The 26516-nt window shown below is 38.6% G+C and overlaps 1 long non-coding RNA gene across 1 annotated transcript in view; it reads right to left on the bottom strand.

Annotated features, from left to right (window-relative positions):
- LOC109550121 (uncharacterized) overlaps positions 1 to 26516 on the bottom strand; it is a 227391-nt gene that overhangs the window by 107744 nt on the left and 93131 nt on the right. Inside the window, exons 5-7 of the long non-coding RNA XR_002176491.3 lie at positions 11459 to 11622; positions 9888 to 10042; positions 9414 to 9541 (exon numbers count right to left, since the gene is read on the bottom strand). This is a non-coding gene — a long non-coding RNA (uncharacterized lncRNA). The remainder of the gene's footprint in view (positions 1 to 9413; positions 9542 to 9887; positions 10043 to 11458; positions 11623 to 26516) is intronic.

Raw genomic sequence — 26516 nt, 5'->3', positions numbered from 1 at the left:
AGTAATTAATGTAAGGTATGGTGGTACTTGTGCATGGGCAAATAGATCATCAGAACAGAACAGAGAGCTGAGGAATGAAACAAGCATATATGGGCCCTAGGTATATAATGGAGGAGGAAAAAATCAGATAAATCAGAGAGATGGGATAATAAATAACTGTTGCATTGGAAAAACTGGTTTCATATAAAAAAAGTAAAATTAGATCACTACCTCACATCGTACATAAAAACAATCTCTCAATGGATTAATAACTATAATCTGAAAAAAACTTTAAAAAATTAGAAGAAAATGTTAGGGAATATTTTATGATCTCAGGGTAGGGAATGATTTCTCAAACAAGATAGAAAAAACTTAAGTTGAAACAAAAAGAGTATTAAACTTGACTACACAAATTTTTAGAAAGTCACAGTAAAATTAAAACATGAGTGACAAAGTAGAAGGAACAAATGTACTGTATTTTAACACATATGACAGATAAAAGATTATCATCCAGAATTACCTATATTACCTATAAATACAAAACAATTTAAAAGAAAATCATCAAAGGATATAAGCAGTCAATTTTCTGAGAGGAAATATGAATTACCAAAATAAAAAAGAAAATGGCACACACACAAATAAGTACAAGTAAATCTGGGAAAATCTGATTATGACGGATGTATGTATCAATGTCAGTATCCTGGATGTGACATTATACTATTGTTTTGCAGACTATGACCACAGGGAAAACTGGGCAAAATGTACAAGGGATCCCTTCATAATATTTCTTACAACTGCAAATTAATCTACAATTTTCTCAATAAAAATTTTCAATTAAAAATATGAAAAGATACTTATTCTCACTGGTAATCAAAGAAATTCAATTTTTAAGCAAGATGCTGTTTTACACACAGAAAATTGGTAAAAATTAAGAATAGTGACCATAACCAGTATTGGCAAGGAAGTGATTATTTAGAGAAAAGGGAATTCTAGTATTTTGTTTGTGGGAGTGTATTTGGAGAGCAATTTTGCAATAGCTCTTAAAATTGAAAGTGTGCATACTCAACAAATTCACTGTAGGTGTATATCCTGGATGTATTATTTTATATGTGCCCAAGGGAACATGTACAAGGATGTTATTGCAGGTGGTAATAATAAAAAATTGAAAACAACTCAAATGTCCATGAATAGAAGAATAGACAAACAAACTGTGGTATACAGTGGAATACTAGACAACAACTAAAATGAATGAACTAGATCTTTATGTATCAACAATGGATAGCTCTTCAAGGCATAATGCTGACTGAGAAAATCAAACTGCAGAGTGTTACATACACTATGAAACCATTCACTGTAAGTTTAAAACACACAAAACAATATTCTATATTTTTATCAAATCATATGTAACAAGATATTAAAGTAAGACTCTGTTTCCCAGTTTAGACTGGGACCCCATGTGCTCTCACATTTTAAAGAGGCACTGGGCTTCCCTGATGGCACAGTGGTTAAGAATCTGTCTGCCAATGCAGGGAACACGGGTTCGAGCCCTGGTCCAGGAAGATCCCACAAGCTGTGAAGCAACTAAGCCCATAAGTCACAACTACTCAGCCTGCCCTCAAGAGCCCACGAGCTACAACTACTGAGCCACAACTACTGAGCCCGCGTGCCACAACTACTGAAGCTCACGCGCCTAGAGCCCATGCCCTGCAACAAGAGAAGCCACCGCAATGAAAAGCCCACGCACCGCAATGAAGAGTGACCCCCGCTCGCCACAACTAGAGAAAGCCCACTTGCAGCAATAAAGACCCAACGCAGCCCAAAATAAAGAAATAAAAAATAAATAAATTAAAAAATAATAATAAACTTATGAAATGATTCTCAACCCAGTCTAAAATTTTTTTTAATTGTAAAACTATAATGTGATACAATTTTTCATTTATCATATAGGCAAAGATCAAAAAAGTTTGGTAACATGCTATTGGGCAAAGTCTAGGAAAAAGACATGCTTATACACTGCTAATGGAAGTGTAAACTGTTACTACCTCTTTGAAGAGTTATTTGAAAATGTCTAGTGACAATTAAAGTGCCTCTAATGTCCTCTGATCTAGAAATCCAACTTCAGGACTTATTCTTCATTAGATTGAAGTAAGAGGTACAAGAGTACTCATTGCAGTATTGTTTTGAATATCGAGAAATTAAAGACTGGTTATATAATGTACACTATAGTATGCAAGAGAACATTATACACCAAAAAAATGTAAAACAAATCAGTGTGTAAAACACACTAAAGTTTGTTAAAGGTATACAGGTGTGCTGTACGCTTCTGGAACAAGGTAAATAGCAGTTACCTCTCAGAACAGGAACTGGGCATCTGGAGAAGAGAGACTTATTGTACTTTCACCATGTGCACCTTTTGAATTTTCTACCATGTGCCTGATTTACTGATCCAAAAATATGTGATTTTTAAATAGTCAAAGTAGATACGAGAAAAGCACAGGCAAACTGATTAGAAAAGATCAAGAAAATTAAGGCTTTAGAGGTGTCATCATGATTCTCTGAGGTGAACTCGAAAACTAAACAAGTCAACACTTACGTGGAACTGTTTTGAACTCTTGTGTAAAATCACTTGAAATCCACCAGATGGCATAAGAAAATACAGTGTGAACAAGACTGGAGAGGTTGGTGAAGGTAATAAACTGGGGGTGGTGAGAAACGGACTAACCAGAACAGAGGTTTGCTCCAGATTGAGTCTTGATGCATTAAATTCCAGCCTAGCCATGGTCCTTGGGGGCATGATATTGTCACTTGCCAGATAGGTGATGCTAGGGAATCACCAAGCAGTGTTGTCGATTAGAAACATGGAATCATCTATTTATCATAGTCTCTGCATGAATGGCTTATTAAACATTCACTTCTTCAGTGTAGAATTCTTTTCTTTCTTTTTTTCTTCCTCCTTATTCCATACTTAATGCCTTATGAAAAGAGGTATTTGTTTCTTGGTAAGCCATGTTTCTTTAATTAAAGGAGGAGGGTTGGGAGAGGTCTGTTGGAAAAGGAGAAACCTCTGGTTTCACAATATGCACTATTTATGAGGGTGCTTTGCTATTGAAACCTATTAGAGGCCAGCCCGGCCCGATTTGCCTCTTGCCCTCCCAGGAGACAATTACTGTCCTGCATAACAATTTGAAGCAAATATCGGATGTGGTCGAAAGAACAGTTGTGGCCCTCTCTCCGGCAACCGTTTCTGCTTAGATTTCTTAATTGTTTCCACCACTTCCTTTCCTCGCCTTGTGGCCTTCTGGGTTCTGCAGGATCCTAAGTTTTAACAAAAGCCTCCCATCCCCTCTGGAATTCACATGTGCTAGCAGACACTTCCGGGACCCTGGAGACACATGTGGCACCTTAGAGCGCTGCTTTCAGCCGCCACGTTCTTCCACTGTGCACGCACCTGGAAGTCTTTGCCATGCCACGTCTTCTTCTTGACCAGTGCGAAGAAGGTACAGCTGGTCCAGGCCGGCCTTGCCTCCCCGTCAGCACAGTTTTCCCTCCTTCCATGCCCGGAGACAGGATGATATTTTAAGGTGCAGTTTTCACATTGAAGTACCCAGGTAGGGAGATGTTTGGGGGACACCTAGGGTTACCACACTGGATAATCCACTATTTTATTTCCACTAAAGTGAGAGACCAGCCCTGCTAGCCATACTGCTTCTGACCTGCCAGCAAGATGCTGGAATTGAAGGTGGTGGGGCAGCCTGGACCAGGTATTAGTGTGCAGGTCTAGGAATCACAGGAGTCTAACCTCAGCACTGTGACCTCCGTTTAGGAATAGATTTACTACCCTGGGCCTTAGTGTCCTCACCACTGCAATGATAGTGTCAGTCAAGCCCACCTCAAAGAACTTGTGAAGAGGAATAAAATTAAGTAATTTATTTAAAGAATCTCAAGGTATAAATGTTATGCATATATGAGATATCAAAACAGCAACTACAACCACAGTGGACTAAATAGGTTATGTTTGAGAGATATGTTGGTAAAAAGTTATGGCTGTGATGGGAGCTATGAAATATTTAGATGGTGAATTTGGCTGGATGTGAGGCCAACAGAGCCTGAATAGCTTGACACAGTTAAGGCCATCTGCTGGACAATAGGAAGTCACTATTGTTCCCTCCAAACTGGGCTCGATGCATGGAAAGCTCCTTCTGCCAGAGGTAAAGAACTGGTTGCCTTTTAGGCCATTGAGACCTTTTAGTTAAAATATCATGCCAAATGTTGATAGAGGCATTGCATCAGTGTTCCTTGCCAAAGAATGACAAACCAAAATCAAATACTTGTATCTCTCTAATTGTGTCTTAAACAATTCTGAGCATCTGCCAGTTCTGTATCCTGATTCTTTTTCTTCCAATGGATTTACAAAGGTAGTTATTAACAAGTCTGGAATTGCACACACAGTTCTCTCCAAACCGCTTCTTCTGCCAGAATCACCATCTATGCAAACCACCTCCCTATGCTCTTCCACAGTCTGTGGCAGAATTTTATTTGTTCTTTTCAAGAGCACCCTCACCTTTAGTGCTATAGTCATATGCCACCTTATATATTTAAGCAGTGGCCTGTAGAGTATAAAGAACTTTCGTAGAGAGTTTCCACTAACCCATACAAAGCACTCTGCAATATACATATTACCTCTCTTTTACAGATGAAAAAACAAGCTCAAAGGGATTTGCTGATTTGCCCAAAATTGTAGGTTGTAAATTCAAACCAAAGTTAGGACTTAGCCCTACTTTCCATTCCTCCTTTAGCAACACCACAGAGTAAGTCCCAACAGTCCCAGAAACATAGGCATTTCATCATGTTGAATGGGAGAGATGACACTTTGCATCTGTCATTTAGCATTTAGTCATGATGCATTTGCTGCTCTATATAAGCTCTTCCAAAAATGTATTGGAATGGGTAGCCCCAAAGACTCTGCAAAACAAAAGTCTTCCCTGTCCAAATATGTTTGAAAAATGCTGCATATTATATCCACTGTTATCCCACTATGTGCACATTAGTGTTGTAAAGGCCTTGGGAAGTCTCTTTTACCTTGTTTGACCCCATATTTCTTAAAGCTATTATTTACGTGTAGACTTCTTTATATAATGTCTATTAAAATCCTGCAGAATTATTGTGCTATGCATGGAATACACTTTTGGAGATGTATAAAAATGATTTGAGGGAAGTTGAGAGAGGCAGAGAAGGTAGTAAGATGGGATATAAGTAGTCAAGAAAAACTATGAGAGAAAAGGGATAGCCTGGTTGAAGGATTCAAGTAGGAGACTGTGGGCTTGGTGCTGCATGCCTGTGTGCCCTGCCTCTTATAGCTGCTCATACAGGTAGTTACCCTGTACCTCTCGGCCTCAATTTCCCCATCTTTGAATTGAAGGGTTTGCCTGGGAGATCTCTAAAGTTGTTTCTTGCCGTAATGATTAGCTGTTTTTTTCCCCAAGAGATACTGAAACTAACTCCATGAACATTTTTATTTCTAACTTTTTACTTTGAGGTTCCTTGAAACCTACAGAAAAGTTGTAAAAATGGTACACAAGGAATTTCCATATAATCTTTCCCCAGATTCATCCATTTTCCCCCATTTGCTTTATTGTTCTTTCTCTCTCACTCTTTCTCTCATATTCTTCTTTCTGAACCATTTGAGAGTAAGTTGGAGACATCATGCCCTTTTACCCTTAAATACTCCAGGTTACATTCTTTTATATATGTACAATACAGTTATCAAAATCAGGTATTTAACATTGATAAATACAATTATCTACTTCAGAGCCAATAATCAAATTTTGTCAATTCTCCCAATGTCTTTATACCTATTCTTTTGTCCCTGGACTCTACTACCTTATTATAGTGGGCAAGGTTAAGTTTACATTGAAATCATTTATCCACCTAAAATGAAATAAATGGATTGTCTTATTTCCCCTTTTCTCTTGTTCCAGAACTAGATAAAGGGTGGAAGAGCCAGAGAGAAGAGTGGAAACTGAAAAGTGTGAAGAAATAAACTTTGCAAGGCAAAAAAAAAAAAAAACAACAAACAAAAAACCCCACAAAAATAGACATATGGTACCTAATCAAACTTAAAAGCTTTTGCAGAGCAAAGAATACCATCAACAAAATGAAATGACAACCTACAGAAATGGGAGAAAATATCTGCAAATGATGGAACCAACAAGGGGTTAATATCCAAAATATACAAACAGCTCGTACAATTTAATATTGAAAAAACAACCCAATTAAAAAATGGGCAGAAAACCTAATGGGCATTTTTCCAAAGAAGACATACAGATGGCCAACAGGCAAACAAAAAGATGCTCAACATCGCTGATTATTAGAGAAATGTAAATCAAAACCACAATGATCGTCTCACACTGTCAGAATGGCCATCATCAAAAAGTCTACAGATAATAAATGCTGGAGAGGGTGTGGAGAAAAGGGAACCTCCTACACTGTTGGTGGGAATCTAAATTGGTGTAGCCACTATGGAGAACAGTATGGAGGTTTCTTAAAAAACTAAGAATAGAGCTATCATATGATCCTGCAATCCCACTCCTGGGTATATATCCAGAAAAAAAGAAAACTCTAATTCAAAAAGGTACATGCACTTCAATGTTCACAGCAGCACTATTTACAAGAGCCAAGACACGGAAACAACCCAAATGCCCATCAACAGACGATTGGCTTAAGAAGACGTCTCTCACACACACACACACACACACACACACACACACACACACAGGAATATTACTTAGCTATAAAAAAGAATGAAATACTGCCATTTGCAGCAACATAGATGGACCTAGAGAATATTATACTAAGTGAAGTAAGTCAAACAGAGAAAGACAAATACTATATGAAATCACTTATATGTGGAATCTAAAAAATAATACAAATGAATCTATATACAAAACAGAAAAAGACTTGCAGACAAACTTATGGTTACAAAAGGTGAGAGGGAGGGGGAAAGGGACATATTAGGAGTATGGGATAAACAGATACAAACTACTATACATAAAATAGATAAGCACCAAGGATTTACTGTACAGCACAGGGAATTATTTGATATCTTATAATAACCTATAATGGAATATAATCAGAAAAAAAATGACTGAATCACTATGCTGTACACCTGAAAGTAACACGATATTCTAAATCAACTGTACTTCAATTAAAAAAAAACAAAAACAAAAAAAACACCAAGAACAAATGACTCCACGCTGATTCTGTCTTAGAAGACTGAAAGACTGACATTTACAGTGATAAAAAAAACTGTTTGGTTCACGGTGAAAATCAGCACTTTCTGAAAAAATTTTAGTCATGCATTCCTTTATTCATTTTCCTTAACTAGATTGTAAATTCTTTTGAATTACATCTAGCAGTTTCAAGGCATGCTGAGAGACCTGATTGGCTAGAGAAGGTTTATGCAAGAAAAGAGCGAGAGTTATGCTGAGAAAGGCAGGTTTGGTGTATGCTTTGAATACTTAAATATTTTACTTAGCATTTTATTTTTCCCTAGAGAGAAAGATTACATCATAATCTTGCAGCACTGTAGGGTAGCTGAAAGAGCACAGACTTTGAAGTCCTAGGGATCAAATTGCAGTTCAACTACTTATTAGCTGAATATGTCCTTTAACCCCTCTGGACCCGATTTACAAAATGCAGATGTTAATAATGCAGACTCAGAGGTGGGATTCAATGAGCTGACATATACAGTGTTGGTCCTCTCTCTCACCACCTCTGCATCTTTCATATCCTCAATTCCTCTCTATAATGAATGCTAAAAGTCTAATATCAGCTCACAATGGTTTACTGGTCACCTGAGACCTGCAACTTGGGGAGAAGAAGTTATAGGAACAGGAATATCATGATGCTATAGAACACCTCAATAATGGCAGTTTTGATACTTCAGCCTGGAGTTTTCTTGGGATTTATTTCCTTCTTATGTGTATTTGGTTGCCACTCTCTTTACTCTTTTTCCAGATTTCTTCAGTCTGATTGGAAACCTTAAACACAATAATCTGAGTTTCACAATAAAGGGTTTGACTGCAGGTGCCAAGAGTCTCTGGAGAGAAAGGGTGGGTTAGCTGCTAGGAGGAAGTTGGTTGGAAAACCCATCTGTGTGCGCACACGCAGTTTGGAAACCTTCCTTTTCTTGGAGAAAAATTTACTCTCCTCAGAGGCCAACTGAGGAATTTTGGCTAAGTCAGGTGTCTGTGGGAGACCATTCTTATCGGGAGTCAGAGCTGAGACTGGAGGCCAAAGGGGAGCACCATTTCAGGAATCATCAAATGTACTGTGCCTTTGACTTTGGAAAATTAATTCTAAAAGGCCTGAGTAGCCACCATTCTCAACCCTCTTTTATTTTATTTTTTTAATTAAAAAATTTTTTTTGGCCGTGCAGCTTGCAGGATCTTACTTCCCCTACCAGGGATCGAACCCGTGCCCCCTGCAATGGAAGCGAGGAGTCCTAACCACTGGACGGCCAGGGAATTCCCCTCATCCTTCTTTTAAAAAGTAGACTGTGGACACATAGTCAGCAATAGCCAACAAATGCCAACTAGGCACAAGTTAGTTGATGAGAGAAGCCAGCAGCCCTTGAACCATTCTCTTGGCTACGGTGGGTGGCAAAATAGTAAGGGGATGAGGGTAGGAACAAGATGAAACAAAAATGATGAATGGGAACCATTTTCTTCTAAGGGGAGTTCAAAGGAAGCAGTGGTTCCCCCACACCACTCCCCTCCGCTGACCAGTATAGACTTGCTTGACACAATGACCGGCATTTCCGTTCTCAGGTAGGAATACTCCAAGTAAGAAACTTGCTTGTGCAACTGTGTTCTTATGGACTTGTGTGATATGTCCAATGAATTAATTCATTCTTTAACTTAACTGGCAAGATTTAATAGTTCACATTGAAAGCATGAATAACCATTTTGTTCCTTGAATGACTCCAGTTTAATGCTCCTGATGTCAGTGTATTTTGCCCAGGGTAAAAGTTGCTATATGAATTATTCACTGCTTGATGTAATGAATGGGGCCATGTTTGCCTACAGAATGTTAGCTGTGGTTATCTGACATGATGGGGCACAGCGAATGCCTACAAAGAACAATGGATACTTTAGAATGTGGTTCCAGGGCTCAGCCATTGCAGTTAAGATCTTTACAGAAAGCAGAGCACCTTTTGTTGTCTTGTGCCACACATCATGAGGGCCTCAGTGAGCCAAGGAACTCTTGGCCTTTAAAAAAAAGAGAGAGCTAAGTATGGTAAGGGACAGAAATGCATTTAAGAAGAATTTTAAATAAGTAAATTGGTAATTTTCATTATAGTGATTTCATCAGCGTGAAATAAAATATTTTTGGTGAAGGAGAAACAATGCATGACTGATAATAAGGAATCTTACCTTTGATTTTAGGGTGAAGGTGATCCAGACCCCTCTGCCTTAAGAGCATTTAGGGTGAGTTATCTCCCTGGCTAGAGTGCCCAACTTTCCACTGAAATGCCTCTGGTTTAATAAGAATGATTTATAATCTGGAAAGACAGTTAATGCAACTTAGTGGGAGCTGATAAATGAACCACTGAGTTTACTTATACATATAAGTGGGGCATTAATCTTGACTTTGAATTTCCCCACTGGGTTCTCTTTATAACCATTTGTGACATTGTGAGTGAAGGAAAGAAATGACTGACAAGTTGTAATGGTTGGCAAAATTTTCTAAATGTCTTTAAAGTTTATAAACAAGATAAATAAGGTTTGAGATTGAAATGCAGATTAAATTGGCTTCCATCCTTTCACTGTTTGCAGCTTAATAGTAGGCAACTTGTTAAATTAGCACATGCATTCAAAAGTCACCCTGAGACAAAGCTAAAATCCCACCTGGGCTTCGGGTCTCTCTGCAGCTGAGTTGGGTAACTCCAGCAGGGTCTTGCTGGCCTCTGTCTCCTAATTATAAATCCACTGGAGAGAGTGTTCATTCATAGTTCAAATAGCTCTGGCCAAGAGGTATAGTACACGGCTGCAGGGTTCCATCCCTGTTGTGGATGAAGAGGTAATTCTCAGAGGAGGGAAATCTGGGACTGGAAATACACCCATGGTAGGATGAATAATGGCCCCACAAAGCCACCTGCAACTAATTCTCAGAACCTGTGTATACTGTGTGGTGAAAGAGACTTACAAATATGACTGGGTTAAGGACCTTGAGATGAGGAGATTATCTTGCATGATCTGGATGGGCCCTAAATGTGATCACAAGGGTCCTTGTATGCGGGAGCCAAGAAGGTCAAAGGAGGAAGTAGGAGAAGTAATAATGAAAGCAAGAGACTGTAGTGACGAGGGGAAGAAGTCATGAGCCGAGGCGTGCAGGCATCCTCCAGAAGCTGGAAAAGGCAAGGAAGTAGATTTTCCCCCAGAGCCTCCAGAAGGAGCCATCCCTGCCCACACTCTGAGTTTAGCTCAGTGAAATGATTTTGGACTCGTAGTCTCCAGAACTGTGAGAGAATAAATTCGTGTCCTTTCATGACGAGAAGTTTGTGGTAATTTGTAGTGACAGGAAACGAATCCAACACCCGAAGGGGCCTCACGGTTATCCTGCTGCTCCTCAGCCCCCACATGGGTTTAAAGCCCAATTTCATGGTGTCATCCCACAAAGTCTTGTTAGTTCAGTGTAAAAGAACTGTTGAAATATAGACCATCGTGTCACTTCCTCTGAATCAGAAGACTCTTTGTGTTTTTGGAAATACTGTACTCAATACGGAGGTCTGTTTCCAAAGGGAAGTGAAGCCTTTCACTTTACATATGGTAAGGCTCAAGTAATTGTTGATGCAAGGATAAATAAATGAACACAGAAAAAAAAGCCATTGAAAATTGACAAGTAACTCAACTGTTTCTGTTCAGCGTTAAATGACTTTCTGTGCTAAATCCCATTGTAAGAAATAACAAATGGTAAAATCAACCCCTGGATTCTAAATTAGTCTTTGTTTTCATTGGAGCCTAAAAAAAATTCTCAAGGTAAACCTAATTTTGTCCTCCAAAAATAACTCTTTGAGCTTTTGGGGGATATGTCTGCAAAAGATACACTCTCTTTTTTATTTATTTCCCCTGCATTAGTATCAGCTAGAACACACATCACTACAAAAACTCACTTTGTAGGGGGAAGCATGTCAGGTTCATTATGATTTGATCCTCTTGGTCCTGTAGTGAGATGTAGTGTTGGGTTTTTGATTCTCAGCGATTCTACCCATTTCTTAATGTGGGGAGGGAGAGTTAGACAATTATTTAAAAATTTAAAGTCTCTTGAACTTATATTGACAAATTCCAGGCCTTTTCTGATCTTCATTCCCCTTCAATAATATCGCTAGCATCTGAAACAACTGATCACTGTGCCCATCTTGAAACTGTCTCCTCTTTTTCATTCCTGTACCTTTGCTCTTCCCTGATTTCCCTCCTACCTGTCCAATTGTTCACACAGCGGCTCCTCTTCCCAGCTTTCTCTGTAGTTGTGGGCATTTCTCCAGTCGCAGTTCTTACTTCCTGCTCTCTTTCTTCTCAGTGGTTACTTCTGTTTTGATGACATCTCAAGATTCTTCTTTAATCCTGATCTCTAATCCAGTATCTAAAACCAACCACCAGACAATGCTATTTGGTTAGTTCCTTACCTGTAATATATCCACAACTTTCAACATGTACCAGGATCTCTTCTGTTCCAGGATCCAATCACATGCTTTTCTCTCTGATGGACATTTTTTCCTTCTTTTTTCTCTGCCTATCAAACTCCTACAGATCACAATTTAAATTTCACTTCCTTATGGAAGCATTCCATGACCACCCAGACTAGATCAGATCCCCACTTAGGCTCTTAGACCTGGCAGAAAAAAGAAATTTAAATATCTCTTTGAGAAAGAAAAATATGAAAAAAAAAAACCAAAACTGGTTTCCCTTTGAGAAGGAAATCAGTTTCAGTTAAAGGAAAGTTATGAAGCACGACAATTGGGACTAAAAATTTTTGTTTTTCAGAAACCGTGTTGTAAAATGGTTATAGGGAATCTGAATTTACAGCTTAGCTAACTTAAGAAGTTTGGTTAGATAACTCAGTGACTAAGCAAATGTCCTAAGTATGACCAAATGTGATATGCTCTGTTCTCTAGCATCCAAAGTTGTTATATAGTTTTAGGTCAGAGCTTGTCTTTGCCCATCTGACATTTAAACCTCAATATTTAGATAATTGTAGAAAATCATAAATCATGGCTAGTGTAGAAAAATGACTGTTCCTGAACTGTACCTATTTTTAACCACTTTACATATAACTGAACTCAAAATGAACTCCTGGGTTTTTAATAAACATTTTCTCTCCTATTGCTGACCTCTTTATTCTACCATACAAGGTGATTAAAAAAACAGTTCTATTGTGATATAATCTATATACCATACAATTCATCCATTTGAAGTATAAAATTAAATGGTTTTGAGTCTATTCAGAGTTGTGCAGCCATCTCCATAATCAATTTTAGTACATTTTCATCACCCTGACAAGAAATCCTATATCTTTTGGCTGTCACTCCTCAATCTTCCCAAGCCCCAGCCCTAGGCAACCAAAAATCGGCTTTCGTCTTGATGGATTTGCCTATTCTGGACATTTCATATAAATGGAATTATACACTCTGTGATGCTTTGTGACTGACTTCTTTCACTTAGCATAATTTTTCAAAGTTCATCCATGTTATAACATGACTAAGAACCTCATACCTCTTTATAATTGAATAATATTCCATTGTATGGATGTTCTACATTTTATTTACGTACTCATTAGTTGATAGACACCTGTGTTGCTCCCACTTTTCGGCTATTGTGAATAATGCTGCTATGAATACAGGCTGATTTCTGAGCGCTGACTGCTGCTTGCTCCTTTTTCTCCTCTCTGTAGTCATTCAAAAATAAAAAGTGTCTTGAACATTTCTAAATCTGAAACTACCACACAAAATGTAGGTTATTCTTTCTACAGAATTTATTACCCCTATTATGTTACATATAAACTATATTAATCATTTATGTAATGTTGGTCTTTCCCCATCTGTGAGCTCTGTGAGTTCAAAGATCATGTCAGCTCTGCTTGCTCCTGTGTCCCTGGCACCTTGCCCAGTGATTGGCATGTAGTAAATATTTCTTGACTGACTAATTTTGACTAATCCCAACCTCAGATTGGCCTCTCATCTCAAGTTCCCCATTTCTATAAATGCCATTACTGTTACCTCAGTAACGTGAGATCCAAATCAGAGTTGTATTTGACTCTTCCCTTTTTCACTTCTTCCTCTAATTCTGATCAGTCAGCAATTTTTAGGAAACGTTTTCAAAGCAATTCTCAGCATTTGTGTATCCATTCCTTTCTCTCACACTACCTATCTAGACCCTCATACTTGGCCTCCCTGCCTTCTTTCTCTGCTACTTCTAAGCTAGAGAGAGAGTTTGTAGAGAGTTTTCAAAGTAGTCTTCACAAAAACCAGTTATATCACTTCACTTCCCTCTTCATGAACTAACAGTGGTTTCCCATTGGCCACAGACTAGAAGCCCTCAACCCAAAGTAGGAAGACTTCCATAACATGATTCCTTATATTACAAGGCAAGTAGCTGCTTCAGTTTTCTTTTTTAGGCCTTCCTGCTCCTATTCATCAGAACATAGACTCTGCCTACCTAGCCTATTGGTTATTGGACCTAGGTTGTTGGATCAACTGTTTAACATTGTCTAGGAATGCAAATACTAGTAATTTGGGACATTTTTATGGCCAGGTCTCATTGACCAACACAAAAATCTATTTGATTCACTAATGTCAAATCAGTACATTCCAAACCAAAACATATTTACCTTGATTTTTCCATATTCCTTCCCAAAGCTGAGTAACTTACAACAACATTTTGTAGGAAATTCCCTATATACAGGAACTCCCTGCTTTCCTGTCACAGAGAGGATCATAAATGGATCATTAGTAAATCTCCCACATACTATGTCTTATACAAGTTTATATGTTCCACGGCACTTGCTATGGTGACTTGCATATTGTAAAAGCAAAGACATGGAGAAAATTCTTTTTTTTTTCCTTAGCAGAGAATTTCTCTCCCCATCCCCTAAGCCAGCAATGTTTGTTTCTGTTAGGTGAATAATTAGATAAGCCATGTGGGTTGGGGATGACATCCTCACCCCAAGGGGCACGTTGGGATATAGTTGCTTAGCTGACTTCCACCGAGCTTTGGCCTGGTTAATTTTACCAGCTTTTGCTTTGTCTTGGAGTGCACACCACTTTAGGATTAGAGCTGAATTGTTTGGGACAATAATGGAGATTTGGGGAATGGGTTCTGATGGGAAATGGAGGCTCAGTAACTGGTACCTAAAAAAAGCTATGGGAGAAAATTTTAAAAAGGTTCAAAAAGGAGCTCCTTGAGGTTGTTTTCTATGTGGTATACAGTTAAAACCCTGTTTCCTGTGTGCTCACAAAAGTTTCAGTAAATCTACATTGTTTGCTAATGCTTAGTGAGGTGGATTTACTATTTGGGGCTAAGCCTATGCTGAGTTAGACCTCAAAAGTTTGTATATGACAATAACAGCGTCTTCCCATGGGAGGACAGCCATGTAGGGTTTGCATATATATTAAGAAAATATGTATTAAATTAATATGTTTGTCTTGTCTTCCCATGTAGATAATACTCCCCATTACCTCTAGATGATTCATAGAGAAGGTATTGAATGATAACTTGCTGATTAAATAGGAATATGCTATCATTCTAATTTGTTTTTAAAGGAGGAAGGATGTCCTTAGTGACATCCAGTCCAGTAAAAATGCCATTTTCAAAAGCCAGTTACCACCAAAGCAGTGGTAGATTTTGTGGTTGGTTTATTCGGAAATTGTTCTTGGGTATCTTGAGAAAAGAATCTAAATTCTTCAGTAATTAGTGTATTACTACTGATTTAAGCCAGATTTAGTTTTCTTTTGAATGTACAGTGTACTGGAATATGTATGAATACCTGTGTTGGCTGAAAGAAAAATTACCTCCCAGCATAAATCGGTTAGGAAAAGCATGCCAAGTCACTATGTGCAGATCTGATTTGTCTCAGTGAAGATCCTTGTTTTACTGATTTTGACTGCCCCATTCTTGCTTAGTTACTGTTTAACTGTTCCTGTGTGGGCCTACACGTGAGCACAGACTCATCTCTAGAATTGTGCCAAACTCCCTTAGCTTTGCTCAACTGGTTTTTGAATTTTATTTAATAGGTACCTATGATATGGTGAGCACTGCTTGGGTAAAATTTGAATGCACTATAGTTTTAGGAATGTAAGGTTCAGAGAGACTTTCTTCGTAGCTGAGAATGAAAGGCCTTCTCTTTTCAGCCACACCCACGTGCAGACTTCTGAATCAGTCTTTAAGTGGGCAGGGGTTCTCATTAGATCTCTGCATTCCAGAAGTCAGCTAGAGCCCCTCCAACCACAGGCCTCTCCAGATTTATGCGCCTTCCCCAGGGCTCCAATTCTATCCTCATTTCTGGCTTCAGGTTCCTCTTTCAGTGCATCTCTGAACCCCACTCTAGTCTCTTCCATATTTCCGTTCTCTCAGCTAAGCCAGGCTCTAAACCGTCCAGAAGTAAAATGTAGCCTCCTCTTTCCTTGATTTCCTCAAAAAAACAACCCACTTACTCAAGGCATATGAGCATTAACTATTCACTACAGTTACTAGATAAGTTGTAATTGATTGCCTGAGATACGGAGAATAAAAGTAGCACATTCTAATAAGTAATTCCAAGCTATGTAAAGATCTTTGAACTTCATCTTATATTTTAAGTAGTTTGTGACAAAGAGCTTCCATAATTCTGTAGTGACTTCATTAGCCAGACTATAAATTTCATGCAGAGTTTAACTACATGGTATGTCATAGAGGCACTCACATTTTTCTCAGTTGACAAATGAAATCTTAATGGGGGAATTGTATGGCAAAGTAAAAAATTTCTCAGTATAAGTTTGACTTCTAGATCATGTATGATCAAGGCTATTGACACACTATTCTAATAAATAGTATGTAATGGAAAAATACAACTAATGAAGTTGTGGGTACCTTTTCATCCACTTTAAAAAGAATTTTATACCTTTCTGTTTTTTGTACATTCCAAAAAGAGCCATTTTGATCTAATTGAAAGCAACTGTGAAAATCAAGTCAATTTAATATCAGTTATAAACTTGACCTTGACTGGGTGATTTAAGGAATATGCAGTTTATTTCCTTTTTAAAAAAAATTTAGATCGCTAAAACAAAGTCATTGAAATCTGCATAGATTAAATTATAACTGAAGATTTAGCAGTGAATTGAGATAACTAGTGGTCAAAGGACTTTTTTCCAGAACTGTTTAGCTGAAATGTTGTATACATAAAGGCCTAATGCATTTTGGCAACTCTAACCCTGAGATTTACATTTTTTGCTATTTTACTTTAAAATTAAAATAATCAAAAATGCCTTTTATCTGTCTTTTCAGCCATTTAGTTCCATTCTCTACAATATGGTGAACTTGATTGCCTGCAGAATGAATTAATGAAACTTTTATGTCAATGGGAGTATATTAACAACATTCGTGACATTTTCAAATCAATCCTTCTATGTTCTCCAATTACGGCCTCACTGTGGTTAGGCACCATCCCAGGAGAAAAACAAAGGGAGAGAGGGGAATCAACATATTTACAACTGACTTCAGAAAAGCAAATTAATAGGGGGAAGTGTGTCTAAATTATGTTTTCTCTTGTTGTTTGTTACATTAAATGCAGAATGAAAATGCATGTTCTTTAAGTGTTTTGGCTGTTGTTCAAAAATGTGAATTATTCTACCAGAAGGCAAAAGCACTTTCCTTCAAGCCCTATGTCCATAGTTAATTTAGTTTTTTTTTTTTTTTCAACATAGGGGCATTTCTAAACTCTAAAGCAAATACTATTTACACAGAAAACATAATAACAATGAATAGTCTTAAAACATCTTGGTGATGAAAATATAAAACAGTTTCGGATGAAGGTTATTTAAATCACCCTGCACTCTGCCTTCATACTTTTAAAATAAGCCTAAAATGTGTATAATTATACACACATCACATATATTATACATTTATATAGTTTCCTGGTCCTTTAACTCTCCTGATCTAAATTAAACCCTCAATGTTCTATTAGACATTAAGTCCTGGCACTAGCTTCTTGCTGACCTTGAACCAGACACTAACTTTTCTGGGTCTCTATTTCTATTAAATGAAGGAGGCTGAACCAGATGCTCCAAAGTGCTTTAGGTTGACAATTTATTATTGAAGACATCAAAGAGACATTCTGATAATTTGGGGTTGAATCTTTTTTTAGAAACATTTTGTTTCCTCCTCAACCCCTCCTTCCCTCACTATACCAGTGGTTCCTAATAGGTATGTCAGGACACACTGACATACTATGACTGTTTAATAGGAGTGCCACGAAATTTTCATTGTTCTGTAAAATTTATTTTTGCTTCACCTGAAGATATGTATGATGTTCTGTGATAGGTTAGATGAAACACTGTCAGCAGTTCTTGCAATAAGGTTAAGGTACAGTTTTCAAAAAATAATAGGTTAAAGGAAAATCATTATGTCAAACTGGTGACAGTTTAGATCTGTGCTAGACAGTTTAGATGTGGCAGTCACTAGTCACATGTGGCTACTGAGCTCTTGACATGTGGCTAGTCCAAACTGAGATGTGCTGTAAGTGAATAATACTCACCAAATTTTGAAGGCTTAGTGCAAAAAAAAGAGTAAATATTTAATTTTTTTATGTTGATTACATGTTGAAATGTTAATATTTTGGATATATCATGTTAAATACAATACATTGCCTTTTTTTTTTACCTTTTGAAAAATGTGGCTACTAGAAAAGTTTAAATTCCATATGTGACTCCCATTATATCTCTCTTGGACAGTGCTAGTCTGGAGTCACATGTTTATTGGAACATGAAAGATCTGCCTTAGTAACTATATAAGAAAACATGGTCAGGTCAATTAAGTTTTCCCACAGCTGCATGGTGCTAAAGGATGCTTGAATAGAAATATTGTTATACTGTAGCCATGACTGTCTTAAAATCATTCACAACCCATACTGTGTTCATGGATTGGAATAATTACTATTGACAAAATGAGCATATGATGCAAGGCTATCTACAGATTCAGTGCAATCCCTATCAAAATACCAATGGCATTTTTCACAGAACTAGAACAAATAATTCTAAAATTTGTATGGAAAAACAAAAGACCCTGAATAGTTAAAACAATCTTGGGAAAGAAGAACAAAGCTGGAAGTATCATGCTCCCTGATTTCAAACTGTACTACAAAGCTGCAGTAATCAAAACAGCATGGTACTGGTACAAAGACACATAGATCAATGGAACAGAATAGAGAGCCCAGAAATGAACCCACACTTACATGGGCAATTAATCTATCATAAAGGAAGCAAGAATATGCAATGGGGGAAAAACAGCCTCTTCAATAAAGGGTGTTGGGAAAACTGGAAAACTACATGCAAAAGAATTAAACTGGATTACTCTCTCACACCATGCACAAAAATAAATTCAAAATGGATTAAACACTTAAATGAAGACCTGAAACCATAAAACTTCTAGAAGAAAACATAGCCAGTAAGCTCTTTGACATCCGTCTTAGTGACATTTTTTTGGATATGTCTCCTCAGGCAAGGGAAACAAAAGCAAAGAAAAAAACAAATGGGCCTGCCTCAAACTAAAAAGCTTTTGCACAGTGAGAGATGCTATCAACAAAACTAAAAGGCTACCTACTGGATGGGAGAAGATATTTGCAAATCATATATCAATAATGGGTTAATATCCAAAATATACAAAGAACTCATATAATTCAACATACAAAAACTCATACAACCCAATTTTTAAAAAATGGGCAGAGGATCTGAATGGCCATTTTTCCAAAGAAGACATACAGATGGCTGACAGGCACATGAAAAGATACTCAACATCACTAATCATCAAGGAAATGCAAATCATAATCACAATGAGGTATCACCTCACACCTGTCAGAATGGCTATTATTAAAAAGGCAACAAGTAAGTGTTGGCAAGGAGGTGGAGAAAAGGGAACCCTAATACACTTTTGATGGGAATGTAAATTAGTGTAGCCACTATGGAAAACAGTATGGAGATTCTTCAAGAAATTTAAAATAGAAACTACCATATTATCCAGCAATACCACTCCTGGGCATTTATCCAAAGAAAACAAAGACACTAATTCAAAAATATATATGCACCCATATGTTCACTGCAGCATTATTTACAATAGCCAAGATATGGAAGCAACCTAAATGTCATATATACACAATGGAATATTACTCAGCCATAAAAAAATAATGAAATCTTGCCATTTGCAACAACATGGATGGACCTAGAGGGTATTATGCCTAGTGAAATAAGTCAAACAGAGAAAGATAAATATTGTATGATTTCACTTACGTGTGGAATCTAAAAAACAAAACAAACGAACAAACATAACAAAACAGAAACAGAGATATAGATACAGAGAATAAACAGGTGCTTGCCAGAGGGGATGGGGATGGGGGTGGAGGAGGAAAGAAATAGGTGAGGGAGATTAAGAGGTACAAAATTCTGGTTGCAAAATAAATGTCACAGGTATGAAATGTACAATGTGGGGAATATAGTCAGTAACTATGTAAAAACTTTGTATGGTGATATATTGTAACTAGACTTATAATGGTAATCATTTTAAAATGTATAGAAGTATTAAACCACTATGTTGTATAACAGGAACTAACATAGTGTTGAAGGTCAATTATACTTTGAAAACAAACAAGCAAACTCACAGAGAAAGAGATCAGATTTGTGGTTACCACGGGCAGAGGAGTGGGGGGAGAGGGAATTGGATGAAGGCACTCAAAAGGTACAAATTCCCAGTTATAAGATAAATAAGTACTAGAGATGTAATGTACGACATAATAAATATAATTAATTCTGCTGTACGTTATATATTAAAGTTGTTAAGAGAGTATATCCTAAGAGTTCTTACAAGGAAAAACTTTTTTCTATTTCTTTAATTTTGTATCTATCAATATACGAGATGATGGATGTTCACTAAACTTACTGTGATAATCATTTCATGATGTAAGTCAAATCATTATTGCTGTACATTTTAAACATGTATACAGTGCTGTATGTTAATTATATTTCAATAAAACTGGAAGGAAAAAGATCATTTATGACTTGTTTAGTCCTGTTCTGAGCTTTCAAAACCCTTCACTGTGAATACTCCTATACAGCACACAGTGCCTCCTTTGGCTGTAGGTTAACGTTGCAGCTCTGCATGTTGTTCCTTATCTTATCTTCAGTGACACTTTGGTCTGTGACTTTCACAACTTTTACTCCAGTGCACATGCTTAACTCCCAGGTTAGATAATAGAAAGGAGCAGGGAACTTCAACCACTTTTCCTGCTTTTGTATGTCCAACTTGGTTCCTGAGTTGTGTTTGTAACTTGGTTATTCCAGGGGGCGCCACCGGTTCTATTTAGCTCTTCCCTCCTTCCCCAATCCGGAATCATTTTCTTATCAAAGGAGACTTGCCTTTGGCTTGTTGTTTTCCATAGGTGTGCCTTTTTTTTTCTGGAGTTGGCTACTAAGCACACCTCTCCCTGCACCTGGGGATGTGGCATGGACAAATAAGGGAGTTTTGAAGGGATAGAATTTGGAAGTGAAAAATGAAGGACCTGTGCATGTTCAAAATGCACATTAACTCTTGGAGGGCCAGTGTCTGTGCGCCAGTTCTTGGTCTTGCTTCTCCTCTCTCATTTATTCCATTCTGGAAAATTTCAAGCAAAACATCTGTTTTGAAGTGCTATGCTCCTTTCTAGACAACAGTTTTTTTTAAAAAAATTCCTGAGTTAGCTTATCATCCCCAGATGTTTTGTCCCCCCCACCCGCCCTTTGTTTTTTCATCTTAATAACTGTGCAAGCCCTGGAAAACTGCTGGCAGATTTTTTTTTTTCACCTTTTGGATCACCCTGCACAACTCCCACCAAGAATTCCACCTTTACTCTTTGCCCATTCTTCAATGGACTCAGGCCAAAGTCCATGAAGGATTTTGGGTGGGGAGAAAGTAGGTAGTACTTTCTATTTTTAAACAGATATGAGTCTCCTTGGAACCATAATGTCTACACACCGGTGGAGCTATGGAGGGAGGAAACAGCCTTCAAAACCCGAGAGGAAAGTTTTTTGTTGTTATTTTGTCTGATACCAAAAAATGATTAAATTTTGTCATTTCTATTTTTAAGGAAGATAAGAGCATATAAATCAGCCATACTATTATAGGACAAGAACTCTCAACAATCTTTCTATGGATTATAAATAATAATAACAATAATAGTAATATATCAAACCCAGCACATTATCATTTCCCCAGTGTTTTCACCTACAGCATGGAGCTGTGGAAGCAGCTGGGAGTCTGGGGCCCTCAGCTCAGTTGAAGCTGGGAGTTTAGGTTGGGTGGGACTCTGAAAAAAGCTGTAGAAGTTTGTACAAATCGTTTTCCTTTTATAACCTCTGTTGCTTCATTTAAACCAGGCTCTGATTTTGTGTCATTTTGGTTTTCACAGTAATTCTATGTCTTAGTGGGAAAATTATATTTGTGCTCATTTCACAGAAGAAGAAACAGACCCAGGGTCTGTTTATCCAGGATCACACTGCTGGTTGGTGATAGATCAGGGGTCAGACTTCGGGTTCTCTGCTGAGGTCTAGTAGGAGCCTTGACCAGAGGTCAGACATGGGGGCTGCTGACCCCCAAGGATGACCCCCAGGAAGTGTCTGTTCTTTACTCTGCAACTTCATGCCAGTAGGTCTTGGGAAACTCTGTCTAGAATTGTTAACTATTCCTCTTGCCTATTTCTTGTGACCTTCTGCTGTGCTCCAGGCTGTGATATATTGAGGAAAACAGGCCATGTATCTGTGAATAAGCCAGTAGAGTCAGGCTTCTGGAGGTGAGAACTCAGACTACCAAATTGACTTGACCTCCTCTTAGAAAGACAGACATACCCCGGGCTTCCAGAGGATGGGCACAGCTGTTTCCTGGAAGCAATTCTGGAAGACAGAGTCTAGGAAAGGGCCTGTCATCTTCCAGTATGAGTTTCCTGAATGCTGAATTTGGTCAGCTCAGGGGTTGGGGGAGGGAGAAATGAAAAAGCAGAAAATCTCTATTATGTTTACAGAGATTTAGAACCCAAGCCCTCCCTGTGAAAAGTTGGCCAACCATGGGATTGATCTGACGCTTGCTGAGAAAGTAAGCAGCAAGAGTATAGACATAACTGATGGTATGATTAGGGTAGTCATTCTTTCTTTCATTCATGAAATGTTTGTTAAACGCCCACTATGGGCAAGGCATTTGTAGAGTGGGCAATCTTGCTTAGAGGATAATCTATAGGAAGTGAGAAGAGACTACCGTTAACGAGGAGAAAAACAGAGTTAAATGCATATAAAGAGAAAGAGGGAGAAAAAGGTGAGATAACAGGCAAACCTATATGACGATTTGCACTTTTAACCACAGAAGTGAGGGTGCCCAAGAACTTAGTCGAACACTGACCAAATGAGATAAACATCCCAGTCAAGATGCTGTGCAAACTCCGTTACTGGTTTCCCTGGCAAAGATTCCATCTTATGGCAAGAGCAGTATAATCAGAAAAGCCAGATGCAAATTAGGTAAAAGCAGTAATGAGAGGCAGGGCTCCACATGGTCTAGTTTTCTCCACTGTGGAGGAAGGCCTGGGGACAGGGTTGTGAGGGTTTGTGTCACAAACAGTGATGCCGTGAAGGGAAATATTAAAAGGTTAATTAGAGCCTGCCCACTTGAGAGAGTCTTCATTTACTGACCAGGTTCCCCATCCACTTGTTTGTTAACCTCTTCAGTGTCCCTATCATCCCAGTGCCCCTCAGGATAATGTTTGATAATCTGAATTATTCCTGAGCCGCTTCCTTTGGCCCTTCCTGCCCGGCTCCTCTTGTATTGTGCTTGCTCTCTCACTCAGAGTTAATGGACTCACTGCGTGCCAGGACTTATGATTCATCCTGCCCTCAGGATGGTTTGTTCCCTGGTCTATGTTGCAGGGGTCAACAGAACATGCAGAGCTTCCTCAGAACATGCCCACAAAAACATCATCAATCTTTGCTTAATCAGGGAGCGGATAAGCGGGCCAGCTTGGCTCAATTTTCTGAAACAGATCCCTTGGACAGGAGACCAAAACACATTTAAATATTTCTGCAGGCAATTTATGCCTCTTACTCTTAGTTCTGAGAGTCTGTAACAATTGTCTAATTGCGGGGATGAGTTACCAAGGAAGGACATGTGTCCATTCTTGGAAATCTTAACAAAGAGGTTAATCTACTGTCTGTTTTGGATGAGTTTCGTTTGCCTTAAGATCTTTTTCCAATTGTATTCTATGGCTTTCTGTTGTGCCAAAAGAGATGATTCTTTTTTTTTTTTTTTTTAATAAACTTATTTCTCTTTGGCTGCGTTGGGTCTTCATTGCTGCGTGCGGGCTTTCTCCAGTTGCGGTGAGCAGGGGCTACTCTTCATTGTGGTGTGTGGGCTTCTCATTGCGGTGGCTTCTCTTGTTGCGGAGCACAGGCTCTAGGTGTGCAGGTTTCAGTAGTTGTGGCACGTGGGCTCAGTAGTTGTGGCTCACGGGCTCAAGAGCGCAGGCTCAGTAGTTGTGGCGCATGGGCTTAGTTGCTCCGCGGCATGTGGGATCTTCCCACACCAGGGCTCGAACCCGTGTCCCCTGCATTGACAGGCGGATTCTTAACCACTGTGCCACCAGGGAAACCCCAAAAGAGATGATTCTTAACAGTTTCCAGTTTCTTCTAGTTTGATGCTAAGCTGTAGTGTTGCTGGAGTCAAGGTTCTGATCCATCATACATGATCTTAATCAAAGGAGAGAAAACAGTCTCAAATGTGCTGTTTGAAAGGGAGGAGCCCCTAAACTTTCCTCTGAAGAATCCTGGGGACAATCTAAGAATCTGTGGAATTTACAGAATAGGGTAAAATATGATGGCTCTTTTGAAACCATGGACAGGGAAAGGAATGAATACATCAACAGTACATGAAAGTGTGTCCTGGTTAGTCAGAATACGGCCGATATAAAATATGAACTGTTCTTTCTTTCTCCATCTGATTCATATTTATACTTCATGTTCCCTATTAATTTTATTTTACATTAATAGGGAGCTATTAGCAATGAGTCACCATTTTAACTGATAGTTCTTATAGGCAGAATTAAAACTGCATTGATCCTAGAGGTATTCAATTGATAGTGAGGCCCTACCAGGTGGAAGGAGAGTTCTGGGGGATACTTTGCAACGTATTGAGCCTCCAGATGGAGTTGGAAATGCAGATGTAGATGTCAGAGGGAGCTGGAACTAGAAATAGAGATGCAAAGGGAGGTAATCATTTAAGTTGTGGATGTGGACAAGATCATCAAGGGAAGAAGAGGCAGCAAACAGGAGGGGAGAGCAGAGGAAGGCTCCCGGAGAACACCCACTCGTGGGCAAGCGGGCCAGGAGTGCTAGGTAAGCACAGGAGGCGAGAGAGAATTGGGAGGAGAGAGCATCAGCAAGAGGTCACAGTGTCATAACCCTCAAGGGAGCAGGGGATTTGCAAGAAGAGCATGGACCACAGAGTCAAACCAGCAGAGATGTTTGGCAAAAGAGCTGCAAAGAAGCCACCAGATGGTGGCAATTATGGGGCCTTAGGTGGCTTCTGAGAAAATGTTTGCAGTAGAGCCTCAAAATAGAAACCTGACTGCAAGGTGTTCAGGTGTCTATGAGGAATAATTCAGACGAATGGTCCAAGAAGTTTGGCGGTGAAGAAAGGGAAGAGAGAGCGCCTTAGTAATTTTGCTTTCTAAGAATGGAGGTCAACTGAGCATATATGTGGGGAAGGAGCCTCTGAGAAGAGGGACTGAAGCAGCTGGAAAGAACTGGATTAATATCAAATGAGGAGAGTCTAGCCTCGAAAGGATATGGCTATGGGTGAAGATAAGGAGATCCCCAAATACATACACATTCTCATTGTATAAAATTCAAGCTGTAGGACAGCATGGTGGCCAGGGCCATGGTCCTTGGAATTGAACCACCAACATTTGAATGACGACTTCGACCCTAACTAGTCTGTGTTACCTTGGACATGTTACTTGATCCTCTGTGCCTCAGTTTCCCAATTTTAAAATGTGGAAATAATAGTACATACCCTGTATGATTATACATGTAGACAAAATGCTTACAACAGTGTCTGGCACAGAGTGAATACTACAATAATTAACATAAAATGAAGACAGAGAATGGGAAGAAATCTGGAGTTGTAGAAGTCCCTGAAGTTTGAGGGAAGTATCAAGTACTTATTTGAGCCAGTCTCTAACAGGGCACACCTCATTTAAGTTATCTTCTTGGGGCCAGTCTACATTGTGCTTTTTGTGTTTTGGTTTTTTTTCCCTATCAACCCTTTGTCCAGTGTAGGAAACTAAACCACAGTATCTGGTGCCCTTGCAGTGGCACTAAATGTCTCTCATCCCATTCAGTGGTGAACCCCAGCTGAGATCCTGTCAGACATCATCTGGTGCTTGCATTTGGGCCAGGAAAAAATGTGCTTGACAAGCTTGGGTGTAAAAAGCTCTCCAACCCCTAAGAAAATTTAGTTTTAATACAGAAAACTCAGAGATTTCAAATATGAGTAATATGAACTCTTTGAGACAGTAAGAATACAGTTTTATTTATAGAAGTAATAAAAGGAATATATCACGCAAGTATTTTACACACGAAACACCTCAGACACAAAGATACGGAAGTGAATTTCTACAGTTTATTCACATTGAGTCTAGAATACTAGGTGACCCATTGTCACCTTTAAAAAACAGAATCTTGTCACATCTCCTGAATACAAATTAAACAGCTCAGACTGAGTTGATCGAGGTCACATAGAATCTGGAACTCACTCTGGTCTGTGCCTTTACCCTAACTCTTGAAGCTGCTACACTCATGACAGAATAATTCAGTGGGTGGTGAACCAGACAAAACAAACACCAGACTCTCCTTCACAGCATGGCAGGTGTGAGGGAAAGATAAACTTTAAACAAAGCTGTATTTATCTCACAACAATGCCCCAACTGGAGCACTTTTTTCTTTTTCTATAGACAGATACTCCTAACACACGATTTTTCTGCTGCTCAAGAACCTTCAATGGCTCCCCAGTGCCTATAAACTCACAATGGCAGCATGTTAAGGCTGGACTTTTCTTGCTTGTGACTAGCCCCAATGGCTTAGCTGAAATTGTCTAAGATTTGATTGGAATTCAGTATTAATTATGAAGTGGGAGAGAGAGACTGAAGGCTTCATAATGGTTCTGGAATGTGCTTAATTTGGGCACTGAAAATCCAAATATTTTAGCATTCAACTCCCCTCCATT

Source organism: Tursiops truncatus, chromosome 16 (genome assembly GCF_011762595.2).
Source record: "Tursiops truncatus isolate mTurTru1 chromosome 16, mTurTru1.mat.Y, whole genome shotgun sequence".
In the NCBI taxonomy this organism is placed as follows: Eukaryota; Metazoa; Chordata; class Mammalia; order Artiodactyla; family Delphinidae; genus Tursiops; species Tursiops truncatus.
Note: the sequence above shows the minus strand (reverse complement) of the source record. Positions and strands in the feature narration are given on the sequence as shown.